The 11,160-nt window shown below is 46.8% G+C and overlaps 1 pseudogene; it reads right to left on the bottom strand.

Moving 5' to 3' along the window:
* Nucleotides 1–7,831: 7,831 nt before the first annotated feature.
* Nucleotides 7,832–10,921, bottom strand: LOC120841349 (annotated as a pseudogene).
* Nucleotides 10,922–11,160: the final 239 nt, after the last annotated feature.

The raw sequence follows: 11,160 nt of genomic DNA, 5'->3' as shown, positions 1-11,160 counted from the left end.
CGCGTAGAGTGTAGGAAAGTAGTGAAGGACAAAGGCGAGAGGCAGGTAACGTCATGGGACGGAAGCCAATGGGCGCGCGCGGGAAACCGGTGAAGAGCGAACGCAGGGGGGGTCACAATAAATGCTTGTGCATTGTTAACTTTTTTTTGTTCGGCTGCCTCTTTTTTTTTCTTTTTTTTTTGTGAGAGAAGCGGTTCAACTTTTTTATTGCACATTGTGCATGGTTCCGCGCGTGCTCTGGAATTTAAAATTTACGCGTGGGCTTGAGTAATCCATTTCAATCTAAATTCAAAATGATAGTTAGTCACGGCCGACTACGTGGTGCAAGCTATTGCTTAATGCGAACGAAATCACTAATATTAGTTATTCACCCATTAAGATAGCTGCCTATTTCTCCGATAGGCAAGCCTACGTCTGCGTCAACAATACTACCTCGTCCTTGTGCAAGGCAAGCTCTGGAGTGCCTTAGAGATCTGTCTTGGGCCCCCTCTTTTTTAATATTTTTGTAAATGATGTCTCTCAAGTTATATTGAATTCTTCATTTCTGCAGTACGCTGATGATATAAGACTTTACAAAAAAATATCGACCTTAGAGGATTGCATCGCGCTTCAGAATGACGCATATTTGTTCGGTCGTTGGAGTTTAGATAATGACCTCCATTGAAATCATTCTAAAATAAAAGTAATGACATATTCTCGCAAGACACATGATATATTTTTTCCATATAGTTATCGTGGCGAACTGCTGTCACGTGTAAGTGAACTGAGAGACCTTAGAGTTGTCTTTGATTAAACCCTGAAATTTGACACTCACGTTACCAGAGTGGTTCAATCGGCCTTGCGGGCGTTAGGTGCCGTGTCTCGCATAAAGAAGGAATTCCAAAGCCCGTCCGCTTTTTTAACGCTGTACTGTTCCTTAGTTAGATCCTAGCTAGAATACGCCTCGGTTGTTTGGAACGGCATTTCCAAAACTAGCTGTTTATCTGTCGAGCGAGTCCAAAACAAATGTGTTTCTATCTTTAAATATCGTTGCCTTGAGAAAGGTGATCCTTGTCTGAACGTTAAGTGTCAACTTGTTAAACCTGCAGCGGCGTCGTGTGAAGGAAGATTTGTTGTTTTTGTTTAAGACCCTGCACGGCTCGATTAACTCTCCCAGCCTTCTGTCCGAAGTGAACCTTAGAGTTCCATGTGTGCCTGCACGGCTACAATCATCTTTTTATATAGCTCGACATTTTAGTCACTTAAACCCGATCCAAAGATCGGCTGAGTGTTATAACCACTATTCTGACACAATTGTTATTTTTAACTCATGGGGGACCAGGTTCGGAAATGCTGCTCGAAACTTCCTCTTGCAAGAAAAGGGCTGATGAACTGAATCGGTGATGTTTGTCAGTACGTTATCAAAGTATTTGCTTTTTGCTCTCACACCTGGGCCCGTTTTCTCGAACGCGAACCGTGGTTTAAAGTTAACTATTGTCCCTAGAAGGGGGAATTCTAGGTCACGTGACTTGGAGAGCAGGGGCGCCGAGGGAGGAGCAGTACCTAGAAGCAAAATGGCCGTGGCGTCGCTCAACGAGGGCTAATTATTCTGCTTGGTTCTGCTGAACATTCATTTCGATCCGGCTGTTATAATAATGACGCACCATCAACCTATTAGCACGTCAAGCAAAGCGGTAGTTCAGAGGGACTACTAAACTAACCGACGGCAGCATTCCGTTTCAGCATCACTCTTCAGCAGTCCGGGATCCAAGACATATGACGGTACACAAGCCTTGCAAGTGATTTTATGGTGAGTAAAAAAATGTTTTGCGAACGAGTGTTGGTATATATTTATTCTAACACGTTTAATTTGTTCCACAAAGCATGCCAACTCGTGAGCAGCGATTACTTTGCGGAGAAAGAGGGTTATCCACAATAAAGTCTTCGTTCCTGGTGAACAGCTGGGACATTAAACTGTTTTTTTTTTTTTTGTGTTCGCAGTGCGCCGACAGTATGCCGACAGCACGTGCCGAAAGCATCGAGATTTCTACATATCCCCGGTGGCCAGCGATTCAACGGTGACGAGAAGCTTAGCTTCTCGTCACCGGTGGATCGGTTGGGCAAATGGAAGAGAGGGCAAACAGTTGAGATCAGCAGGAATCGCAGAAACGTGCGTTGCAAGGAACGAAAACGAGACTACAGCACCGGCGTTGCCAGACTGGAAGGAACACGGGAAAGTTATGCGTTGTTTAGGCGAAACATGTTGAAGGAAATGTTTTTTTAGATTTTCGAATATTCGTCGACAAACTACGGCATAGTAGCTAAAATTTCTTCGTACCATCGGAAGCAAATAAATTGGTCTTCAAGTACAACATTACTATATTTTGACTTAAAATACCATACTAGATCGATAATAACCAGCGGAAAAAGAGGATAAACAAAATGACTGGCTTGTTTCACCGATAGATGGCGCATCTTATTGCCCAATCAAAAATAATTATTGTTGTTCTATATCCAGCCGTTTATTACAGTACCTAGGTACTTTTTCCTTCCTAGGCACCGTGGTTTACCAAAATGGGTTTACCATCGCTTCGAGAAAACCGGCCCTGGTGATGTCTCTGTTTTGTGCTTTTGATTTCCCTTGTTGATCTGAGTGCCTTTCATGCTTGGAAATATCTTTATTCTCAGACTGTTGAACTACGTTTTCCTTCTGCACTCGTGTGTATCCGTGTTTGTATGTGTGTGTTTTTGCTCATTTTTTTTAGTGTGCCAGCACTAAGACCGATTGGTTGTTCCTGAACCATTTTATAAACATTGATTGATTGGTTGATTGATTGATTGATTGATTGATCTATGTCGCTGGCCATGTAGTGTATGGAAGCGCCAAAATAGAGAGCCGAGACCAAGTTCACAAGAGCCACAGTCGACTCAGCCGCTGGGGCTATGGGAGTGGCCGCTCTTTGAGTTGCACTACATTACTTTAGGGACTAACTCTGCACAACACGGCACTGATTCTCTTAAGGCTCCCGTAGAAGCCTAGAACAATCGACGTTGATTGTTCTGGAACTATAGAACAGCCATATGAACCACTTACTCACCAAACTGTCTAGTGCTATATGACTTACATACCGCAAACGAGACACACTCCTAGTTAATGTGAAACTGATAATATATACTTATCAATCTCACTTAAAACTACTGCAATCTTGTCTGGGGTAATATCACAGTGACGAACCTGCGAAATGTATTTCCGTTGCAAAAAAAAAATAGTCAGAATAATATGTAATGTAATTCATGATTCCCACACAGACACAGCTAGGTTGTTTAATGACTTAAAAAACTTGGCATGTGGAATATCGGAGGGTTAAGTGTGTAGGACAAATTATGGTACGCCAATTCTACATTATATTTAACCTGATAGGTTAAAGTACCTAAGACAAAGTAATATTTGCATAGACTCTCTCTAAGAAGGATTTGTGTTCATTTCATTTGCGATAGTGACTTTTTTGTGTAATGTAACTGCTTATTTAAAATGTTGCGCTTGATAACTTACATTTTTCTGTTGTGATATTTTTTCGTGTGTGTGTGTGTGTGTCTGTTTTTCTCTCTCTCGTATTACCGTAATGCCATTGTAGGGGGATAAGGTCTGGTAAAGCCTCCACTAAGGCTTTTTTCTTGTTTTCTTCACCATGTTTCATGGAAAATAAACTTATCACTATTCATTGTGAATATGAACAAACTGCATGATTCTCAAACATTCTAGAATCTTATATTAACTCAGGGAAATATAAAACAACAGTCGATGGCAGAAGTCGAGCCCTGACCACCTGCGTTGGAGACAAGTACGCTGCCGACTCAGTTACGCAGGGGCACTACCCCTCCCCCTATTTTAAAAATAGGTATCGTCCCGATGTGACATAATACAGAACCATGGCACAATGATAAACGAAAAAGGGCCAAGTCCACAATCCTAGCGCGTGTGGTATCGCTTCAATTGCACGAAGTGCACCACCTCGATTGGCAATCGGCGTCGTGATGAAGCTTGGATTCCGTCATGCACCACTATGTAGTTTAAATCTCCCAGGCGACGAATTAAGTACCTTGTAGGGGCCGAAGTAGCGCTTCAGAAGATTTTCACTGCTGGGGCCACGGCATCGTGTCGGAGTCCAGACCCATACCCTATCTCCGGAAAGGAAGTGGGCGTCTCGACGACGAATGTTGTAGTGGTGAGCATCGGCGCGTTGCTGGTCTTGAATTCGAATTAGGGCAACATGGCAAACTTTTTCTGCTCGTTGAGCAACCACCTGGGCGTCGTCAATCCCGTCGTCAGCTGAGTCGTGGAGAAACATCGAGTCGAGCATGGCCGTAACCTTTCGGATGTGCACCAGCTGGGTGTCACCCCAGTAGTCTCCTGCATCGCCGTGTTGTATGCCAACCTGACGTCGGGCAACACCTTGTCCATCGTTTAGTTCTCTACGTCGACGCACATGGAAATCATGACGGCGATGATCTTGTTGAGTCACTCTGTCAGCCCATTGATATGCGGGTGGTGCGCCGTGGTGCGACGGGACTGGTCGAAGATATTTTTTTGCCAGCTGCGCCATAAACGACAACCCGCGATCTTTAATAAAAACATTGGGAGAACCGTGCCTACAGACAATGGGCTTGATGCAAAACCTGGCGACTTCAACCGTAGTTCCAGAAGGAAGGGCTTTGATTTCGGCGTTTCGTGTAAGATAATTCCTGGCAACGATTATCCACCGGTTTCCTTACGTCGATGGAAGGAATGGCCCAAGCAAGTCCATTCGGATCTGTTGAAATAGGGAAGTTGGCTGCAGAATTGGCTGAAGGAGCTCTGACAGCTTTGTGATCGGTTTCTTGCGTCGTTGGCATTCGTGGCACGATCGGGTGTCGAGATGGAGAGTCTTCGGAGGCTTGAGGCCCTAGTACTTTTCACGAATCCTAGCAAGTGTTCGCTATGCACGAGCTGCCACACCGTCGGGTCGTCATGGCATCCTTGGAAGACTCCTCGAAGTCTGGTAGAGATAACCAACAGCCACGGTGTGTTGTTCTCGCTGAGGGTATTGTACAGCACCCCTTGTCGATCAGCGAAGGTAGGCAGGAGTCGTAAGAAAGAGGGGGGAACCGTACTCCCTTGCATCTCTAGGTAATCGATGACTGCTTGCAGTTCAGGGTCGTCTCGTTCGAGTGCTTGCATGACGCTGACATCCAGAACGCAAAGGAAGCACTCACCGTTGTTATCGGTGGAGGCAGAACCTGCCTCAACGGGAGCCCTTGACAGGCGACTGGCGTAATTGTACTTCCGGTCGGACTCGTACACCTCGGTCATGTCAAACTCCTGCAGTCATGGGCTGTACCGGGCGAGGCGTCCAAGGTGGTCCCTCAAATTCTCAATACAGCGGAACGAGTGGTGTTCTGGGACTATACTTTGTTTCATACTTAGCGTGCAACGCTGTCAAAGCTACTGGCGCGAGCGCGTGGTTTCATCCATGGTTTTGTTTGCGCGAGATCGCGTGCAAATGATCTGTGAGATCTAACCCCTTGCTCGCGCCGGCAGCTTTGACAGCGTTGCACACTAAGTGTGAAACAGAGTATACGTAGAAAAGACTCTCATACAAATATGGGCGAAATTTTGCCACTGCTCAGACGACAACAAGGAACTCCTTTTCAGTCGTTGCGTAGTTCCTCTCCGCCTTAGACAGCGTCCGACTTGCGTAGGCGATCATTCGCCCTCCGCCCTCTTGACTTTAGACCAGCACCGTGCCAAGTTCAGTCTTACCGGCGTCCGTGTGGATCTCTATTTTAGCGAACTGGTCGAAATGGCCAACAATCGTGGACGTCTAGAGTCTGCTTGAGCTCATTGAATGACAACTGGTGTTCTGTCCACTCAAACTTTACGGCGTCCCTTGTGTGGTTCGTCAGTGGTGCGGACAACTTTGCGAACTCTCGAACAACCCGCCTGTCAAGGGCACATAATACGAGAAATCTCACCGCCTTGTTGTCAGATGACAACGTAAATGCTGGCTACGGCGCGTGTCTTCTTGGGGCCAAGGCACAAACATCTGTTGCTCACGTCGTGGGCCAGGAAATTAAGTTCACCGTAGGCTAACCAACACCTTGGAGGCTTGAGTGATATGCCGGCGGTCTTGATGGCATAAAGCATGGCTCGAGGTCGTCTCAGGTGTTCGCCGAAATGCCGTGAAAACACACGAGAGAGTCAAGGTTCACGAAACAGCTCTGCCGTTTCAGGCTTGCCAGCACGGTGTCCCTGGCATGCTGGAAGGTGGCTTGTGCTGCACGAAGTCCGAACGGCATCACTTTAAACTCTTACTGCCCGTCTGGCGTGACGAAGGCAGTTTTCTTCGCGGTCTGGTTTGTCCACTTCAACCTGCCAGTAGCCTCTCTTCAGGTCCATCGACGAAAAATGTCGGGAGTGGCGCAGCTGGTCTAGCATATCGTCGATATAAAGAAGCGGATGTACGTCCTTCTTAGTCACAGCGTTCAGTCGATGTTAGTCGACGCAAAGCCTCAGGGGTCTGTGCTTCTTTGCAGGGACGACTAGGACGCCCATAAGCTTCTTGAAGGTTGAATGTGTCGTCGTCAAGCATTTTCTGGGTCTGATCTTGAGTCATTTCCCTTTCCTTCAAGAAGACTCAGTGCAGCAACTGGTGTACATGGAGCACCTCGTCGTCTGTAATGATGCGGCGCTTCGTTACCGTTGATTGTCGCACTCAGGACGTCGTGGCAAAACAGTCGCCAAACTCGCTCAGAAGGTTAAGCAGCCGTCTTCTTTCAGTAGCTGGAAGCTTCAGGTCGACGTCAGGTTCCGAGGGCGGAACTCTCTCGCGTGCTGCGGTGAAGTCAACTCTTTCGAAAGGTCAGCTCGATGTGGACCACGGCGATACCTGTTGTAAGGTGTGGCGGCTGTTATCGGAAGTTTTTAACCAGGACCACGCCACGACCGTCTTGAAGTCTGTTACTCCTCTTATGACACCCATTCTTCTTTCTAGACGTAACTGGACGCTTCCCTCGAGCAGAATTTCGCTACAGATAGCTTCATCGGTCCCGACGGGTTTGAAAGCACTAGACGGCGGCGGTAAGTTAAAGTGCTTTGCGAGGTCGTGGGCCGCGAATTACGTCGCGCTGGGTTGCTCCGGTGGTAGGCCAAGCTTTCGTAGCGTCAGCCGGTTTGTTCCCAAATAAATGATGGCGATCGTACTCGCAAAGGAAGTCAATTCCGAGGTTAATGTCCCTCACAGTTTTGCTTAACATCGAACTTCACGGGGCACGTCTCACCATGGACCACAACTCGTGCAGTGCACATTCCAGTCGGCGCTATTAGGTGGCTTCCTGTGTTTCGTAATTGCGGGCCATCCCACGGCGTCGTAGCTTTCCGAGGACGGCGTGAAAGCCGCTCACCCCATACGGAGCAGTATGCTCCGGTCTTAACTACTGCTGACGCGTCGCGGCCGTCGATGGTCACGTTGAGGCTGTTGGGCACCATTGCAAATCCGTCGCTATAGCGACGGATTTGCAATGGTTACTAACCGTGGGTTAGTAACTGCTTGTCACATATGTTACTAACCTCTTAGTAACTACAGTTAGTAACGGGAGTGTTAGTAACAGTTACTAACCAAATAAGCTAGTAACGGGAACTGACCTCATCCGCGAAACCTTGTTGGAGCTACTAGCTTAACGTATATATACTCTAAAAGCTATGGCTCGATTTCTTTAGCAAGCCATCAGCAAGAATAAAGCAGCACAACATAATTAGTTCTTGAACGTTTAATCAGTATGCACTCAAAACTGAAGACTTATTCAGCACTAGACATCATTCAACATTGTTCAAAACGTTCTCGATGGCAGAAATTGCCCGTATCACCAATGGTGTCTGCGGTGCGCTTGGAAGTCCGCAGAAGTGCTCGAGGAGCGCCAACGTGTTCTTGCTCTGGCTTGAGTGCTTGATGTTGAAGATCCAATAAATCTCCATGACGGTCGTGGCACCAGCAATAATGTCGACGACCTCCACATCCACATTCAGGCCTTCAAACACGGAAAATATATCTTTGGCCTCGTGTGCCTTTGAGCCCTCAAAACGAAGGGCAGGGTAGATGTCCTGTAACATTTGCATTTATAAAAATCAGCCGAGTTGCGACGACCTAGACCGCACAAAAGTGAAGAGGGTATTCCTTACCGGTCCCTTTAGAAATCTCGGTTGTTCCTTTACCAGCATAGGTAATAACTGTAACATGCCAACTGCAAAGCAATCTGTTGCAAGAAAATTTCAATTACGACGAGCAACAGCACGGTTACAGCATTGTTAAGACAATACTAGGCAATCCAAGGAGGAGGTTTTTAACACATACACTTCCTGGCATCTCCCTCCAGTTTTTCGAGGTCTCCTTCCAGCTCGTGCACCGTCTCCTTCGCGCAGCGGCGAGACTTCACCAGGTAGAGGCATCTCTCCCCGTACTTGTTAATAAATGCCAGCAACTTTGACTCCAAATCTACGCCTGTGATGGCAATGAACTCCTGATGCAGCTAAAATTATGGGAATAGCATTTGTATGGGATGATTGACCAGGAAAACATAATACTGTTATCGGAATACAATTTAAGTAGAAACGGACTTTATAGCATTCGAGTAAAGAGTTAATTAAGAAAGTTATAAAATCTTGTGCGCATACATTGTATCTGGAAGCATTACAAGTACTAGCCTCATGCTGTGCTTATTATTTCAGCGTCTGCTAAGGCTGGGTACTTTTTCAGTACATCAGCTGTTGATGGTTGCGTCCGTCTCCATAATCCATTTTCTTCTCGAAGAGCGAGTCTTTTTCATAGAATCTCCGAGCTTCCGTAGGTCAGGAGAACGTCGTTTCATCTCCCTCGTCATGAAGTCAACATGTCCGTTTATGACGGATGCGTCGAGCTCGACACCTGTGTCTAGTAGGAGATTTGCAGTCTAACAGGAAAGAAACACTACCAATAACATTAAAAAGCTCTCGTACTAGCTTGCACTGATTTTCGCACTAAACTTCAGGCGATGACATAGCTTGTTCTGATTCTAAGAAAATGTCATTAAAATATGCCTTCAGCAGTGTACAATCAAAATGAGGCCAGTGCATGCTGCAGTATTGCCATTCAGTTCCATTAATACTTGGTTTCTTATAATAAGCCTATTGTATACCCGCAATGTTGAGCCCTTAGAAATTTTACTTTCAAAACAAACGTCTCTGGGGCCCTGTAGCAAATAAGGCTGCGCCTGGTCCAAGCAGATAACACATTTTCAAATGCTCTGAAATGCTGAGATTGTGACTCACCTTACGACACTGTCTTTTAGTAGCCGCACTGTCCTCAACGTTTTTTCGCTTGCCAAATTTCTCCCTTGCTGCTTGTACAGTAGGCACTCTGTCCAGAGTCTTTCTCACATTTCCCAACTTATATTGAAAAGACACTTTCCATGAGTCCTGTGAATACATATTTTCTCCTTGTTAAAATTGTGTGGTAACACCAAGTTTATTACTATGGCTAAAGTGCACGCTGCACAGAAAGACAATCTAGGACAAAAAGAGGCATCTTTACATGTGTTTCCTTACAGTACCTGCTGCGTAACTGTAACTGTGTTCGTGCTCACCCAGCCTGTGCCGATTGTGTCCCTTAGCACGGGATACTCCTGCACGAGGGCCTTTGCAGCCGTCTTGTAAAGTCCTCCTGGATAGCTGTGGGCATACCAAAAACGCAGCCCCTATTACACGAGAGACATGAGAATGCAGGCGCGCACTTACCAGTTGATTGTCAGCAAATGGCTTGTTATCCAGGAAACTATCCAAGATTTCGTACGACTGGGCACTTTTCCCAGTTCAGCATTGTCGATGGCAACCTTGACATCCAATGGTACAGGAGGCAGACTGTAATCACTTTTATTGGAAGCAGGCTGCTGACCGTCAGGAAGGCTGCTGCCCGGAACCATTCTCACCATCTCTCCCTCATTTGTGCTGAAAACAGAATAGATGCAGAAGCCGGTGCCACACCAGATTTGACTGGGCCCCATGCTTGCAACTCACCCACTTACCTGCGTTTGAGTGGCAAGTTTCCTTCGTCGCCGGTACTCTCATCACCAACAAGCCTAATTCTGTCCCCGTCACAAAAAATGTGGTCATCTGACGTGTCCACATATGCATCAAATCGAGCATTGTAGACCTGAAAGGAATGCGGATGTTTAGGACCTCGCGTATTTAACGTGACTAGCAATAGAGCCCCTTAAACAATATACTACGCGGGATATAACTAGCTATTTTAACCAAGGGCTCGTATCTGTAACCCACTGCAAGGTCCATAAAACGTAGGTTTTATGGACCTTAGTAGCACCCGATGCCGACACCACGCGCTCACAGGGAAAACGCAAAGAAATCTCAGGAAGCAAAATGTCACCGTAGCAAAGACAGCGCCACGAGCGCGAGCAGGGACACGCTCTTTCACGCGCTTCAGAGCAAAAAATAAAAATTAGCGTTCGATACAAAATGGCCAGATGTCATCACCCCAAGCAACGCGCAGATGAAGGCACCCTAGCCTCGTGTACACGCTGGATTCGCGTATTTCATGACCGTGGGTGAGCGAAACCCGTCAGTCGCTTTTTGAAGCATAAAACGGCGCCGTCGACACTTTTGATCTCAATGGTGAACATCATTCAATTTCGTGCTATCCGTACTCAGTGCGCAGAACGTTTAACACAAAAACTCGTTTATTCAAGCTAATATGGAAAAGAACAAAGAACTCACCTCCATCCGGCCGGAGAGCACAGCATCGCAAAGATCTGTCGCCATCAAGGCGAATACCACATCCGCTTTGTTTTGACCGTTGACATAAATAATCTTCTTACGGTCTTTCCACGTCACTAAGCATTGGATTGGCGGCGACGACATGGCTGCCCAACGCGTCCGCCAGCAGAAAACTAAAGCAAACGGTGTGAGAGCTCCACAGCACGCAGGACAGGGGGGCCCCTTCTGACGCCACGGGCTACGCGCGGCGCGAGCGGATCCGAGTTACTCCGGCCAGCTCCGACTGGTCATGTCACGAGACAGCGCAGCTATAGCAACGTTCGACGCGAGTATATTTTCGAACGCCAGGGTACAAAACTTTTACTCCGGCGTGGGATCAAGTA

Source organism: Ixodes scapularis, unplaced genomic scaffold, assembly GCF_016920785.2.
Source record: "Ixodes scapularis isolate PalLabHiFi unplaced genomic scaffold, ASM1692078v2 PGA_scaffold2__306_contigs__length_199485367, whole genome shotgun sequence".
NCBI lineage: Eukaryota > Metazoa > Arthropoda > Arachnida > Ixodida > Ixodidae > Ixodes > Ixodes scapularis.
Note: the sequence above shows the minus strand (reverse complement) of the source record. Positions and strands in the feature narration are given on the sequence as shown.